Source organism: Fundulus heteroclitus, chromosome 2 (assembly GCF_011125445.2).
Source record: "Fundulus heteroclitus isolate FHET01 chromosome 2, MU-UCD_Fhet_4.1, whole genome shotgun sequence".
NCBI classification, from domain to species: Eukaryota; Metazoa; Chordata; class Actinopteri; order Cyprinodontiformes; family Fundulidae; genus Fundulus; species Fundulus heteroclitus.
The window spans coordinates 20,744,151-20,762,312 of record NC_046362.1 but is presented as its reverse complement, the minus strand read 5'-3'; positions in this window follow the sequence as shown (position 1 = coordinate 20,762,312).

The window sequence follows — 18,162 nt, the reverse complement described above, 5'->3', positions numbered from 1 at the left end:
TGGCACAATGATGACTACATGACCCTGTCTAGTTGGGGTAACAACTTGAGGAATAGATGCACTACCAGACCGTGAAACTTCCATTCTTGGCTGTATATCTACAACTACAGATTGCATTGGCTGGGCAGTTCTTGGGGGTTCAGTATTTGATGCAGATGGCGTTATAGTCTTTAGAGTAGTTATCTCAGTGGTGGTCTCAGGTAATGAAACTGAAGTAGATCGAGGAGGTGGTGGGGGTGGGACTTTCTTTTTGACAATAGTAGTTGATGCAGGAGATGGCATAGTTCCCTGGTCAGGTTGAATCTTTGCTGGAACTACCGCTGTCTTCATTAATGGAACAGAAGATTGTACAGGGACTGAATGTGCTACTTTGGCTTGGGCTTGAGCTGGGGTAGTTATGAGGGCTGAGATTGGTTGTGGTGGCTGTGAAATAATTGGAGCTGTAGTTGAAACCAAGTCTGACATCTGGACTATGACTGGCGCAGGGCATGATATCAAAGAGACTGAAGATGAGAGATCATGCATTGAAGCCGGAGTTGTGATACCAATTGGTTTAGCTGTGACTTGGGCTAAAGGCTGAGCTGAGACGATGATAGGTGCTGGACTTGGTGCTGAGACTTGTAAAACAGCTGGAACTTTAGTTGGTATTTGTGATGGCGAGGAAACTAAGTCTGGCATTAGGACCATAGGAGTTACTACAGAGGAAGTCTCAAAAAGGGGTGGACTTGGGGTTTTAGCAGTGGAAGACTTAGTTTGAAGGTTCTCAGTTTCTTCAGTTTTGGATGGATCAGATACCAAATCTGGAATTGTAACTATAACAGTGCCTGAATCAGGATATGGAAGTAATGTGCCACTTGATGGTATTGATTCAATTGTGGTACATAATGGCAATGGGGTTTCTTCAGCCAACTGGTCTTTTATTAAAGTTGGGGGTGTTGGTGTGGACATTGGAGTTGAATCAGATGAAAGTGGTGTTTGAGCCTGAAATGAGGATGATGATGAAACATTGGAAGCCAGACTAGAATCTGGAGAAGCTAATGATGTTGGAGGTGAAACTGGTGAAACAGGAGAAGGTGTAGTTGTTAGTTCTGGGGCTGATATTGGAGTCGGAATTGGTTTTGGCTCTGGGATTTCACAGATAACACATATAGGCTCTATGTCATTGATTTCAGACAAAGTTGGACTTAAGGACTGATCCTCTTTACTTTCAGAGTCATCACTTGGGGTAATATCAGAAGAAATTCCTATGGCATACTCATCTGCAAGACTATCATCCTCTTCTTCACCAGAGGAGCACTGAGTAATCTTAAGATCTGGTATTGGGAACAGTGCCTTTCTAAGTGCAGGATCTTGAGCAACCATTGGCCTGACAAAAGTTATGGATGCACTTGGAGTACTGGGAAAAACTGTTACCTCAGTACGCCTGGGGGGCTCAGATGGCCGTGGTGGTGCTGGACGTTTTTTTCTCTTTACTGGTAGTTCACTTAAAGTATCTCTACCTAAATATTGTATATCCTTTTGTTCAGAGATCTGCATATCTTCAGTGGGTATGATATCTTCAGTAGATATAGTCACAATGCAAGTTTCAGCCTCAACAGGAAGCTCATGGACCAAAGTTTCCAGTGAGGAAGAATCCATTGCTGTCCAGGCCTGCTGAAATTCCTGCTCTATCATCATCAGTTCCCTTTTTTTTTGCATCATCTCCTCGTAAACCTCCTCTGGGGACCTGAGCTTTTTGAGTGATTGAGAAGCAGTGTCAAACTGGGGTTCTTCTTCTTGAGATTCACTTAATTTCATTTCTGGCTCTTCCACCAAAGACTCATACAGATAGTCCTCTATCGGCAGTCCTCCATAAAGTGGCTCAATATCAGGAGGACTTTCTCCAGGAATAGCCTTTGTTTTCTGAATAATCTCCTCGTATGCTTCTTCAGCACTCTTCAATGATTTTGCCACTGTGTCTTTTTCTTCAAATTGATCAGGGGTGTAAGGTATGACTGTTGGTGAAGGTTTGCTTCCTCTTTGTACAGCTCTTTTAATTTCTAGTTCTGAATCCATACTGGCGGAGTACTCAGAACCAGATGCTTTATGGCCTCCACTAATTACAGTGACTTGCCTTAGATCTTCTGTAGAGGACACATCACTGGGCGAAGACAGTGGTTTGTCATGGTTCTCTGTTGTTTCTTCATCTGATGAGTTTTCAATAGTAGGGAGAGGTTGAGTAGCCTGACTCTGTCTAGATTTGCTATGTTGTCTGTGCCTGCCTACTTTCTTTTGATATGGACTACTGTCACTGTCCTCCTCCAAAGATGAAACTGATGTAGGTGAGGACCCTGGAGTCATGCTTGATGCTTGAACACTGGATGAACCCTTTGACAATGATTCAGTGATGCTCTCTATTTCCTCATCAGTGCTTTGCCTCTGCCTCATTAGAGGAATAGCTTTCTTAAAAGTCGTCTTTGGAACTGTTTCAGGAATAGTTTGAGAAGTTGTATCATTTTTTATTGGTAGTTCAGTCTGGATTTGATGGTCAATATCTGTTTCGCCCTTGTTGAGCAAAGGTTTGGCTTTGATAGAAGCATTGTCAAGCGTATTATCCTTGAAAGCTTCAACATTTTCCAAATTATTTTCTTTCTCATCTTCTGATAAAGACATGTCCTTCTCCTCACCCATGCCCAAAATCTGATTGCGGATGAACTCATCATCTTCTATGGAAGAATCAGCACCTTCAGTTTTGTCTTCACTGCTTGATGAAACAGTGCTAACCTTTAAGATGTTCCTTCGAATTTTAGGGGATGGAGAAGGTGTAAGCTCATTTTCACTGCTCTCCTCCATTGCTTGGAAACTGAGGCGCCTTCTCTCTTGTTTAACGTCCTCCTTTTCAGGCATAGAGTGATCCATATTTGGATCATCCTTGCCTGTATCATGGACATTTTCCTCAGGTAGTAAAATCTGGTGTTGATCATCATCATTCTCTTCTTTTCCAGAACTGATTTTATTTGTTGCTTGCTCTGTTTGAGGGAGAACATTTGTCTTTTCTGTTGACTCTTTACTGGTTTCACCAGAAGCCTAAAATGTCAAAAGAAATGTATAATTAGCATCGGTAGATATTTAGTTAAAAAAAATATATGTGTTTTAAGACAAAAAACAAACAACCATACTTGGCCTACATTAAGGCAGTGATACATACAGCTTCTAGAAAAAAAATCTAATCTAATCTAATCTATTTTCACCCACAACAAATCTGATTTGTGCCTCTACCATGTATGTGGTACTAATATGCATATGTATAGGATGTTTTTCAAAGCATCCGCTATCTGAACAGTCATGTCATATTTTTTCCATCTTTCACGTCACTCTCCTGTCTCTCACTACATAACCAGATACAGTAGTAAGCGTTAGCGGCGCTAACTTATCGCTCGACAAAAGACCATTGTTAATAGTTGTGCTGCTTTCTTCTTACTTTACTTTGTCTTGCTATGATGTGGTCTTAATATTGTTGGCTCCCATTGCTCAACAACTTTCTAATAACAAAGAGAGATGCCGGCCGGTATCCACGTTTTTCTTTTTGTTTTTAAGGATTGTTTTAACACAACTTTATTAAACATTTCTAGATACAATTACATTCAGCATTACTGCTGCAAACAGTGCACTGCTCTGTGAAGTCTCCTTCTGTTATCCGTGCATGTGGGTCGCTTTGTGGTCTTGAACCCTTAAGACAGCAGTATGATGACGGTCGCATTTAATAGTAGTGTGAACGGCCAACTCAAAACACATCTGATTTCAGCAAAAAATCGGAATTGAGCATCAATACCGGCAGTGTGAACATAGCCTAAGACTCCTCTCAGTCACCTGTAGCTATTTAATGGTTTTGTGATGATGACATTGGTGCAGAAATAGCAAGTGCTAAGTTTAGGTTTATTGCTGATAAAAATTTAGCATCAAGAATAGAGTGTCAAAATCTTCCATTATAAAAGGCAGATGAACTCGATAATGACAACAACTAGTCATAATTTCAAATAAAGGAAACAATTCTAATCAAAATTGAGTCAACACATGCACAACATGGTTTGGTTCTGCGAAGCTGATCTGTCAATTATACAACAAGGGTAAGTTTAAACCTGTTCTCACTTGCAAAGTCTGTTTTTCCAAGAATTAACACTTTCATAACTGAAACTAATTATTTTATTAGTTTCCCCTATTTAGATTTTTAAAGAAACTTGTCATTAATTAACAATGTAATATATTTTTTGAGATATGTTTAAGAGAGCAAAATTATTTGTGTCCTATCTGTGGTTTTATTTAAATTCTCGCTGACTTAACATCCTATTGAAGTAATGCTATGTTTTACAAGACATCAAAAATAACTAATGACCACAGAACAGTATGTCGGCACCACTTAAAATTGGCCTTGCTTGATGCTTTACAGTGCAATTCCCTTAATGACAGACACAAAGAAACAAAATAAAAGTTTTGTAAACAAAAAAGATATTGGTATAAATAACTTCAATATTACTTAAACTACATTATTTGAATAAAAATATTTACTCTTACTTTTCCTATTATGGTCCCTGTAGATAGTGGTTGTGAAACTTGAGTTGAGATGTCAGTAACCTCTTCAATTATCGTATCACCAAGTTCCTTGCTGCCAGCTGTTGTTATTCGCTCTGATTCCACTGACAGCTGCTGTTCTTGTAAATAGGGTTGCAGTTTCTCCTGTGAAGAATTATTTGTTTCTGTCAGATTGATATGATCATTACTCTGCACCTCTGTAATTCTACTCCCTGGTACAGGGAGCTCTGACTTAGCTTTTTTCTCTGGGACAACTTCCGTCATTACAAACTCTTTAACAGTTTCCATGTTGGAAACTTTCATGTTTGACTTATCAGTCTTTGTTATGAAAGGTTCTTGAATGGAATGAATAAAAGGCTGCTTTTTTGCAGCAACAGATGAATTATCTGTCATGGTGGCTAGATGTCTTCTCTCCAGTTTATTTTCTTTGGCAGGGACAGAAGCTATGGTTTTCAACGTGACAGGTTTTACCTTGGGTTTTGTGGTTGGAGCTATTTGTGTTCCCTCAGCAGGAGCAGGCACAGGTTGTGGTGTTGTGGGTCCAGTTGAGGGCTCTATTTTTAAAGGTGAAGTTTTGGACTCAGTAATATTGGATTCTGATGTTCCCCGGATTTTTGGTGTAGGTTGGGGCATTTTTTCTGTGTCTCCCAGCTGTCCTGACAAAGCTCTTTGAGTTTGGCAGCTTAAGCACAGCCATTCCTTCTGTAAAAAAACAAAACAAAAGAAAGACAACATAAGATAAGATAATTAAAACACAGTTTATAAAGACTGAGAAACATTACGGAGCACAAAAGTTTTAAGTGGAAAGCTTTACAGTTTAAGGCATTAACCATAACTGAAGAGGTTGATCAGATATTTAAAAAAAAAATCTACTACAAAGCAGTACCAAAAACATTGAGAAATATTTTACTTTGAGGAATTAAAACCAAAAAGCTAACATACGTACCTAACTAACTCACAACAAGGTTATTTCATAAAACCTGCCTATATTATACTGTACTTGTATACTTGCTGCCTTTAAAGCCTATTATATTATTGTAGTGCATATGAACACCTCGGATTAAACCTATTACATACGTTTAATTTCTTCCACCATGTATTGAAAATAATTATTTTTACATAAAAAGATATTAATGAAAGTTCTTAAAGACCCTAATAATTAAGTGACCATTAAAATCAATAAACCATCGTGTTGAATCTATACCAATCTACACATAATTAACAAATAGAGTTAGTTGTTGTTTAGATTGATATTCAAGGACAACTCTTGCAAAGCCTCCAAGTTCCTTAAAGGGTCTCAGGGTTTCAGCAAAACATCCTCAAATATATTATATTGGATCTTCAATAATTGAAATGTATTCTTAACTTTAAGAACTGTACAAACAATTTTTTTTCCACCGTAAGATAGCTTGAATTAAAATCTACTCATAGCATGACAATGTTTTTTTTTCTATTCATATTTTAACTTGAGTCTAAAACCTTAACATACGGAATGTAACACAGTCCGTAATAACATAACTGATATAGTTTTTTATGTTCTATATACGAAGAAAAATAAATTGTGCTGTGTACATAATCGTAACCATTAAATCAAGGTTAAAAACCTATTTGGTTATAGTTGCCTTTAATGTTCAATTGAAACTGTTTTAGTTAACTGAAACTTCATTAGATTAAGTTTGTAGTCCAATTAATCTTGATCTACTGCTACCCTAAACCTAATGTTCTTTCCTTTGTATGATTTTTCTTACGTTCTGTTCATGTACAGCACTTTGAGTTGTCTTGTTACTGAAATGTGCTATACAAATACATTTGTCTAGCCCTGCCTTGACAAATAACAATCGAGCTACAAACCAGTTTTCTGTTCAGACAATTGTAGCCAGTGAGTCAACAAATTATTTTATAAATATTTTACTAAACTATAATCCACAAAAGGCTTGTGTTATATATTGTGATACTATTACCAAGGTCTGCTATCAGATGAGACTGTACTTAATAAGTAGCACAACAATAAAAATGCTTACTTTTCAGAAAAACTAATTAAATTTTCAAATGAATTACATTTGTAATACCTTGGTGACAATATTTGGTCCCTCTATGTCTTATTAACCAGCAACAACAGAAGAGGTAAACACAAAGGCTGTAAACAGATAATGCAAAATGTCTATACTGGCAACCTTGCAGATCAAATCACAGCAATGCGCCTGCCTCTGCAGAGCCAGCTAGAGTTGTTCTGACACAGGAGGGGGTAGATTATAGTACACACATATTCTGTTGAGGTTTTTCTTAATATGTTGTCATTGCTAAAATTCTCTCTGGGATTGTATATAAGCAGTGGCCCCTAGTGCATCTTAATGTTCATGCACGTCAACAACATGTTTGGTATGTAGATGTGGATTTGAGCACATCTTTAAGATTAGGATTGATGAAGCATATGATAAGAGAAATGAGTAACAATTTTTGCACTAATGTGGAACATGCTTTGTCATATCCAGCACTGCTTTTATACTTAAAGTCACCTTAGAGATTTTATATTTAACACAACAAGAGATTCATGATTACATGTAATGCTGCAAATCAGATTATAAATTGTAATGATGAAAAGCAGAGTTAAAGTAAAAAATATTTTCTCTAGAGAGTCTTTGATAAATAAAGTCTTGGCTGATAAAAAAAACATGGTTTGAACTGGAGGAAAGCTGGCACTGATGCATTCAAGTTGATTGAAACAGTGAAGCTCTTGCCCAGTCACTTGTGGTTCAGTCAGCAGTATGATAAGCAGGTTTACTTTGGCAGTGGAGATGCATTATCAGCACAGTATATGGCTTGTATAACTCTGCAAACTATTAATCACTTCAATTTGGTTATAGACTCATGCACGCTTAATATCCGATGTTTACCTGTCTTGTTAGGGAAAACATATTTTACATGCAGTACCTCCAAAACAGTGACATTTAGATTATTTTAAAACTACTCTACACTGAGTCTATTCAGACCACAACAACCACTTTAAATTACATGAATACATTACAGAAAAATCCATATTACTATACAGCAACCCTTTAACTATGTTTAAGTCAATGCAATCTATCCCATCACATCAATTTTTTTTCTAAAATCTTCACACATACTGCTATTTCTCTATCACCTGCTCTGTCAAACTCCATCATATATCAGAGCTCTGATTACCCCGTATGTTCCTAACAGAGCACTTCGCTCTCAGACTGCAGGTCTGCTGGTGGTTCCTAGAGTCTCTAAAAGTAGAATGGGAGGCAGATCCTTTAGCTATCAGGCTCCTCTCCTGTGGAACCAACTCCCAGTTTTGGTCCGTGAGGCAGACACCCTGTCTACTTTTAAGACTAGGCTTAAAACTTTTCTTTTTGACAAAAATTATAACTAGTGGCTCATGTTACTCTCAGCTACCTTTATAGTTTTACTGCTATAGGCTTAGGCTACTGGAGTATATCAGGATCTAATTTTCTCACTCTATTGAGTTCTACTGTTCTTCAATTGTGCATTATGTGTTGTCATTTCTGCTTTAACTTTCTGTTCTCTCTCTTTTCTCTTCATAGTAGGTACACCTGGTCTGGCGTTCTGTTAACTGTGACATCATCCAGAGAAGACGGCTCACCCGCTACTACCATCTAATGTAGAACAGATTACTAGATCAATGTGTGCTTCTGTGCTTTTTGTCTCTCTTGTTGTGTCTCTGCTCTGTCTTCTGTAACCCCAGTCGGTCGAGGCAGATGACCGTTCATACTGAGCCCGGTTCTGCCGGAGGTTTTTCCTTCCCGTTAATGGGTGGTTTTTCTTCCCACTGTCGCTTCATGCTTGCTCAGTATGAGGGATTGCAGCAAAGCCATGTACAATGCAGATGACTCTTCCTGTGGCTCTATGGTTCCCCAGGAGTGAATGCTGCTTGTCGGGACTTTGATGCAATCAACTGGTTTCCTTAAATAGGACATTTTTGACCAATCTGTATAATCTGACCCAATCTGTATAATATGATTGAACTTGACTTTGTAAAGTGCCTTGAGATGACATGTTTCATGATTTGGCGCTATATAAATAAAATTGAATTGAATTGAATTGAACTATGGCTAAGTGGTAATGTGCTCCTTTTGCCTATGTTTGCAAATCAGCTAACAAATGGAGGTTCATTCTGCTTCTCCCAAAACCAAAAACTATTGCATTAAATCAGAAGTGGCAACTAATGTGCTTACAGCAGAAACAGTGGCTTTAAAAAAGTGCAACCAACCCAGTTAAAATTAAAGGTCTCTGTGAAACAAACATAATTATCATCATAAACAATTTCAAAACGTTTTCCAAAAACAAATTTGTTAAAGGCACTGCTTAAATCAATGGAAAAACTGATTTGTTTAAGGAAATCTATAAAATTAAAAAAGCTGATTTCCTAAGTGTGCACATCATTAAATTAATATTGAATTTGGAGCTCCTTTAGATTTTCACCATGCAGTCTTCTTTGGTAGGAATCTATCAGCATTACCAGTCTTTACGTGACAATTTCAGCTCAGCCCAAGAACCAAAAGCTTACATTAAACAGTGATGGGAATATTCCAGAGGGGAAAAAAGGAAACCCTGGAAACCTGTTTAACATGGGATTTAAATGACATGTCCTGGTCAAAATTAATACCAACGTTTTTACTATATTACCAGAGGACAATTTAATGCCATTCAGATTAAGTGACTGACTAAGAAGTTTATTTTTTTAAGGATTCTGGTCCAAAAATTACAACGTCTGACTTGGCAGAATATAAAAACATTAAATGTAAAGTCATCCATGTTTATGTGCTTCCAGTTGAAAAAAAAGTATCAGACTGCATGGGATAAATTTCCACTGTTATACTGATGATACTGAGCTCCCCTTACAAATAGATCCTGACTCGAATGGGTTAGATAGACTACAGACACGTCTTGAAGACATAATCACCTGAATCACTTTAAATCTTCTGCTTTCAAATTAAGACAAAAAAGAGGTTGTCGTCTTTCAACCAGGATTTTTGAAAGAGAAACTCCTTAGTGAATCACATAAATTTGATGGTAATGAAGTAAAAAAAAAAAAAAAAAAAAACCTTGATGCAATTTTTGACCAGTATTTGTTGATGAAATCCCATATTAAACAGGTTTCTAGGATTCCCTTGTTTCATCTGTGGATTATTACCAAAATTAAAAATTACATCTTCATGCCTGGACAATTACAATTCTTTACTATCAGGAAAGGCAGATCCTTAATTTTTCAATCTCTTTTAGTCTGTAAGGTTGACACCCTGTCTACTTGCAATACTAGACTTAAAACCTTTCTTTTTTTTATAAAGCTTATATAGTAGTTAGATTGGCTTGGGTTATCCTGAGCAGTAGTTATACTGCTATAAACTTAGGCTGTTAGTGGACACAATGGCCACTTTATCTCAGTCTGCTATATTCAACTACTCTACAATTTTGCATTATTTGCTGTTATTTCAACTTTTAACTTTATGTTATTTTTCTTTCCTTTCTTCCTCTTGGAAAACTAGACTAGTCTATCAGCATAGCTGTGTTTCTTTCCTAGATGAAGCCACTGATGGAGCTTGTAATGTCATTACTGCTTTTTTCAAATATGGAAAATACTCCAGGACTAGCGCTTCTGTGTTCTTTCTTTGTGTATGCTGTCTTCTCTAATTCAGTCATGGCAGATGGCTGTTCACACAGAGCTAGGTTCTGTGAGAGGTTTCTTCCTGATAAAGATGAGTTTTCCTTTCTGCTGTCGCTAAGTTACATGCTCAGTATGGATTGCTGCAAAGTTGTTAACACAATGCTGTTAACAACTGTCAAGTGACTGTCAAATGTCTCTACATGCTCATCCAGAAGGAGTAAATGCTGCCCGTCACTGACTCAAAAGAATTTGTTGGGTATCCTTACATATAAAATATATACATATAATATAATATATAAAATCAATTTGAATAATAAACAGAACTTAATTGCACTAGGATAAACTTGGAATGTATGTACTTGATAGGGCATTAGGATTTCAAAGATTCACTGAAGATTTAAAGAACTTAAAGGTGCATTGCCACGTTATTTGACTTTTTTAAATTTATACGTCAGTGGTTCACTCTGATTGCATACATATTTTATGAAAAATTATCACATCCTACTGGTGTATTAGTTGTTATTTTGGTGTTTTATGCTTTGTTTTTTCTCAGGTTTTTAGTAAATAAAGTCTTTCGTGTTCATTTACGATTTTAATGGAAGTATGCACTACACATGCGCAGCAGGGGTTAAAACAAGGAAGCGGCTAAACAGCTATTAGCATCTCCAGGCGAAACAATGAACAATGTTCCAAGATCTAGTGGAAATAAAGACAAAAAATACGTGATTCAAGATGGAAAAGTCTGGAATATCTGGGAATACAGTATTATCATTGGTGTTCACTGAAGCGGATGCTAAACCTGACAATTAATCAGATGTGACCGCAGAGTTCTGATATGAGGCTCTTAAAGTTTTTGTACATTGGTTTATTTAATTAATAACGGTTGGTCTTTGATCACGCCAAGATGCCACTTTGCTGCAAGGCATTGCAGAGGGTCAAGCTTGGTTCAGCATTATTTTATTTAGATTTTTTTTTTTTATTTAAGCAAACCAGCATTATGATAGTTCTGCGATACTGTCACTAGATCACATAGATGGAGCCACATCTGTTTATATCTGCTAATCTTCTGTAATATTCTGTTTTTTCATGAAAAATGGTGAAAGCTCAGAAGCATAAAACAGTGCAACTTTGCGTTATTCAACTCAGTCTTCCTGATTTCTGCTCTCTGATGCCATCTGGGGTATCTCAACATACAGTAGAAAGTAAAATTTACATTGAATTAAAAAAATGTGTGTCTTCTCTGTGTTTCCCCTAGCTTCATTTCAAGCAACTTACTGATACTAAAAAAGGTAACTTGAAGTCTCCTTCAAGCAACAGTGTCCACGGCTAAGTGTGTTCTCTGTGTGGCATAATAGTGCTAAATATTAGTATTACTTATTTGGCCAGTCACCAAATAACTTAATTATTATTAACTTAACACATATGTTCCTGTAACAGTTCCTGCATCCCAGCCACCTATTGTAAGAGCCAAGAATCACAAATATTGTTCTTGGAAACTTACCATCACCCTTTTGTTTAATGAAATCTGCTTTGTGAGGAGAGAGCAGGAGAGAGCTGTAGAAAAGGCTGGTCTCACTGGCTGTTATTTGATTAGCCTTTTTAGAGGGATTGCCAAACCATCACATTGACTGAGGTCAGGAAAAAAACTTCAGATACACAGGTGTTAGACATTTGCTGCTGTTAGTTTAAACAATTATTATGCACATAATAATAAATCAGTCTTGTTGCTGAAAAGTCCTTTATAAATAGACTTGCCTTGGCTAATAAATAATGGCCACTCAGAATGTTATGTAAAACAATTACACACTTCAGTCAAAGGAAGACTGGCTCTTTATTATCACACCAAGAAACTTTATTTAACTTGAATTACTAAAATTTGGTAATTGCTATATTCATCTACTAAAGGCACTCTTTCTTAGTCTCTCTCCAGTACTTTCTTTCTGTTTTTAATGGAGCTAGAGCGGTTCTTATTGATTTTCTGGCACATGTCTTTGGCAAGAGCTAAGGCTGCAAATATACTAGGCTTCAAGCAGCCCCACAGGGCTTCAATCTTTATATATTAAGCTCTGGGATAACAAAGAATGTTGACCTACTAATCTGTAATAAGCAGAGTGCTTCATTTCACAAACAAGAAAATGCATCCAGTGCACTTTTCCACTCTGACAACTGGTGCATCAGCAATTTTCCCTTAAAGCCACATCTATCAAAAATAGCAACATGCATTCTTGTTAGGCGAGTGACTGCAGTTTGAGAGATAAATAATATTACAACCTTAGAATGAAAAACAAAACAAAAAAGTGAAAATATTCTGTATCAGTTGTGTAAAATTATTTTAACATGTAACACGGTAATCAGGCCCAAGCAGCGAAGCGCTGCAAAGGCCTATTGTTTTTGGAGGAATTCTTCATTATTACTCCCCCTCTTTTGCGGCTTTTTGGAGGCCTAAATATGCATGAAAGCTCACCAAATCTTACCTAAAATTGTCCCCCGCGTAAAATGAAAGGATTTTCTCTACAGCGCCCCTAAAACTGTAATAACTTCAACACACAAGCTCACAGCAGCACACAACGTTCTGTAAGTCATCTGACATAAGACCTCGCTACATTCATACACTAATATGATTACATCACTGTAGCCCCATCCACATAGAACAGGAAGTTACCCTTTCACTGGTGGATGTCCTCATTTCATGCTTGAAAACACAAATTTTAAGGAAAGTTTGATCCAACATAACATGTTGTTGTTGTATCATAATCATAACAGTAACAATCGGTTGGAGAGTGTGTGTGTGGCAGAGCGGCGAATTTCCTTTGCATGCTGTTTAGATACATTTGGCTCTAAATCACACATGCAATTTACTTCAAGATGGATATGAATTATTGTTTTCATCTTACCAATTGCTCCATTTGATTACATTGGAATTTGGATCAACAGCGTCCCCTAGAATACTTAAAAGGCTGTATCTCCCTGACACATTATCGTATCCTCACCAAATATGGTGGGCATAATCATGGATGATTTTTGAACAGATTGGTCTGCCTCACCGAATGCGAAGTAGGTGAAAGTGTATTTTTCTAATTTACACTCATTGAAAGTGTTTCAAACTTTGGCTAATATCAGATAATAATTACCGGTGAGATTTTTAAAACATGTCAGGATATCTATGTCAATCCGTCACCACCAAACAGACAGTGACCACAGCTTCTAATTGGAACGTCAGATTACAGCCAAATTTTCATAAATTCTCACCGAAACACAAGCCTGGCAAAGGATAATGTTTAGGTTTGCACATGGTACCCCCTAGTGGCAAACAGTGGAATGGGGAGTTCTGGGTAGGCGCATAGGTGGCGATGCTGTGCTCCCGCAGTCGTGACACAGTCCAATGCTGCTTTCAGCTTTAATTGCACTTAAATCATGTTGATATATTTAAAACTCAGTTCAGTTTATTTATCACTACCTTTTAATATATAGACTGAGTCACTATTAGTTTTTTATCATACCAATTTTTTTAAAGTAAATGTGGTGTGGTCAAATCAGTAGTTTAATTCACAGACACACTAACTTTATGGGTGTTAACTAGCATACATATGTCTTCTATATGTCTATGAAATTAATAGGACTTTGTGTTTGTGTGTGTGTGTGTGTGTGTGTGTGTGTGTGTGTGTGTGTGTGTGTGTGTGTGTGTGTGTGTGGCAAGCTACCTTTTGACTTACATTTAATATTGAATCTTTAAGGACGTAATTCATAGCTGCCTGACAGGGATTGGTTCCTATTCCATCTATAAGATATGTGTTATGAACCAATAGTGTATTTCTAAAGTATATATTATCTTGAATTATAATTTGATGTAGAGTCAGTTTGTGTCTTGAATGGTTTGTGTATATTTTGGTAATTGAACTCTCATCAGAAACCAGAAAAGAAGAACAACTTAAAAAGTGTTTACTTTTGTTGTAAAAGGAAAATATTAAGCAACCTTTTGTAAAGTGGTTAGGTTTTTTCCCAATTAAAATAATAAAATATAAAACCACGCATAAAGCAAAACTAAATATCAATCTGCTTCCTCCGCTTACCCTAGCAAAGTATGTGTTTTACCCTGCCAATCATTGCCCATATATGGTGGGAACAAGTGTTTTTGACCCTGGTGTGAACATGGCAAAATTTACCTTTGTGTTTCTGTTGTAGTTTCATGTTCATTAACATTTGGTTTCAAGTGAAAAAATATGTGGAACAAATGCACAACAGAAGTGGCATCATTTTCAGCAGTCAAGGCATATAATGTTCTCTGCTGCTTGTCAAGACTTGATGCAATGAACTGGGTTCCCTTAGTTAGGACATTTTTTGACCAATGTGTATAATCTGACCCAATCTGTATAATCTGATTGAATTTGACTTTGTAAAGTGCCTTGAGATGACATGTTTCATGAATTGGCGCTATATAAACATTATTTTATCTATAACGTTATAGTTTTATATATATGTATATATATATATATATATATATATATATATATATATATATATATATATATATATATATATATATATATATATATACACATGAATAAAATTGAATTGAATTGAATTAAATTAGGTGCTTATATAGGATATAAAAAGTGCACATTTTCTGTTTGTCTTTGTGAATTTTTTTTATTCCAAATATTTTAAATTAAAAAGTAAATTCTAAACATTTATTTTTCCACATATTTGTTTCTAACAATAAAAATATTAAAATCTAATATCTGCAATTTAAGATCAGTACAAAAACAAAGTTTTATTTTTTTGCCTAATCGTTTAGTAATAAGAACATCTGATTCAATTCAGTTTCCAGTTTATTATATCACTAATTCACCACAGATCTCAAGGCACAACAATTATAACTTGGATCAACTTGCAGGTTTTAGGTTCTGTTTTAGGAGTTGGTTTTCTTTGTTATCTCTCTTTTCTATAATGCCTACAACTGTTTTTTTTTTATTTCCACTCTCCTCTTTTTCATGAATTTTCATTGGTGGGTGCCAAGTTAAGAGTACACAGTTATTCTATGCTTTTGCTAGTTGTTGAATGGATTAAAAATGTCCTCGGAGATCCTTTGCAGCTGCTGTTAGATTTTAAATCAGTAGCTCCAGTTAAGCCAAAAGCTTTTCCCACATGATCTTTGTAAAAGTAAAACTGCAAGATAGAATGGTATTTCATAATTTCAGGTCATTCAGTAATTAAAACACATCCTGCCAGGTATTTAGTAAAGACAGCAACATCAAAGGTGATATATATTTTTCTTACTTTTAAACATTTACATACATTTCATATATCTATCCTCTCAACTTATAACACTGCTTATCATCAGCCTTTTCTGAAAGTTTGAGAATTCAAGCAGACATGACATTAAAAATGTTCTTCAGTACTTATTGTCTTTTCATCCAAGTCACAATGATAAATCATTTGACAACAATTGCAATATTTTTTTTTTCTGTTTATTCCAGCAGTGGTTTGCAGAATATGCTGTAAATTCAACAAGCATAAACAGGCAAACTTTGGCAAACTGTCATTCATATTGTCTCATCCGTCACGCAAAAAGCTTTAGCAGGCAAATTGTGACACACGTGTGTCCTACTTTTCAGAAAACAGTCACTCTAAGGCTTTTAATGACATAAGCTGAGGCAAAACAGGCAGTGCGTAGAAATTGATAGACTTTCTCCTTGCACTCAAGTTGCCTGAAGCAGACTCCTCTTCTTTCAAACCTTCTTTTCAAATTGTAAAAGGCCACATTTTTGAGCCGTGATTGAAAATGGCCATAAAAATTTAGAAAAGGTCATGATAAAAAAGTGGCAAACATAAAGAAGGCCAAAAGATGAGAGTACACTTGTTTTTATTTAGCTGTGCTGGGGCCAGGCTAATTTTGTTTTGCTATGAGGGATGCATTTGCACTGTACACAGCAGAAATTGTGGTAATTCCTTGCACAGACCGGTGCAAGGAATTATTCTTATTCTTAAGAATTTAAAAATGTGAGAAGTGTCAAGTACTTCAGAAGCACATATGCAAGTTCTATACTGTTTCTTTGTAAGAACAAGTGATGAAAGCCTAACATGTACGGGCTTGTCTTGTCTAAGTCCTTGTATAAGTCTTGGCAATAAAATTAAGGCAACATCTATAAATCCATTTTCTTAATAGTCTGATGCCTATCTCCTACAGTGACTGGGTGAGAGGCAGAGTACACTTTGGATAAACAAATATACATAAATACACTCAAGCACACCCTTATATCTAAAAATGTAGAGTAACCGAATAACCTAACAATTAGGTTTTTGGACTGTGGAGAGAAGCGGGAGTACCCAGAAATAACCCATGCATGCATGGGTAGAACATGCAAACTCCATGCAGAAACATTCATAGGGCAAGATTCAAATCTGGTACATTATTGCTTATTAGATGTTGTTGCTTATTCCGTGGGAGATTATTCCTGTTATCATTACAGTATCTATCATTCAATGTTTCATCAAATGCATTAGTTGCTTATTTGGGGCCTGACTAGCCAAGATGGAATTGGAAAAATGTATATGACACTATCAATAACAAGAGTGCATGGCCACACATGATTCCATCTACCACAACGTGCCTGTCTAAACTCCATGCAGAAAAACCCATAGCCATAACCTGGTACATTCTTGATAATTAGATTTTGTTGCTTAGTGCGTGGGAGATTATTCCTGTTCTCATGACATTACCTTTCATCAAATGCATTAGTTACACCTTTGGAGCCTGACTGGTCAAGATGGAATAAAAAAAGGAAACTCTGGAAAATTTTCTCCAAACACAATATACCAGCAAATTTCAAACCTAATAACACTCAGACAAAAACTGGTTCATCCCAAAGACAGAACACCCAAACCACAGCTGAGCGTGTTGTGTATGCTGTCTAATGCAGCAAGGACTTCTCTGACTCCTACATTGGAGAAACTAAACAACAGCAACACAAGCACATGGCACAGCACAGGAGGGCCAGCAGCTTGGGGCAAGATTCAGCAGTCCACTTGCACCTCAAGAACAAACGGCACTCTTTTGATGACAATGATGTCCATACTGGACAGGGAAAGCAGATTGTTTGAGGGGCAAAAGAAGCCACTTTGGTGAAAAGAGAAAAAGCATCACTAAACAGAAGGGGACGACTGTGCTTCCAACTCCCCAGTGTTTACAGCTTGGTCCTCCAACACATTACAAAGAGATTACATCAGCAGTGTCATCATGATTAAGGTGACCCAGTACTCCACTCACACCAAGCAATAGTTTCTAACGACTCAGGACAGTGGTGGGTGGGTCACTGTTTAGCATCTGGTTTAGACACCAGAACTGAAAAATCCTGGATAGGTGTTGAAATGTTTTCATAAAGAACTGAACGAAAGTCCTGTTGCCTTCAATTTCAGCCTGCTTGGTGTTGCCATGACCCGGATAACTGAGAATTTGTACAGGCAATTAAAAAGATATATATAACACACTAACAATAACAAGAAGGCATGGACACACAAGATTCCATCAACCACATAATGTCTGTGTAAACCAGCACACGTGTTGATATCACCCATTTACAATTAGGATGAAACAGCTGAATTACTAAAAGCCACTGATATCAGAGAGGGCAGATTGAATCAAAAGAAATGTCAGATTCTGTCATGTATCATGTTGTGAAGGGTTTAATCACCCCCCCCCCCCCCCCCACCTATTTGCATATCACTGGGATTCGCTATCTCAAATCTCCCACAGGGTTTCCCTGGTTCCTGGTCTCCCATGGCAGCAGATCCCATCTCACTAATGCTGTTGCACAACCATCAATCGTCGCTTTAATACTTTTTCAGCGCTGCCAGTCTGTTGACAACATAGTTATATAACAAATCTGACCTGTCCAGCCAAGAGAGAGAAAGGCAAAAGACAGCCCCTATGCAGCATGTTATCTGGG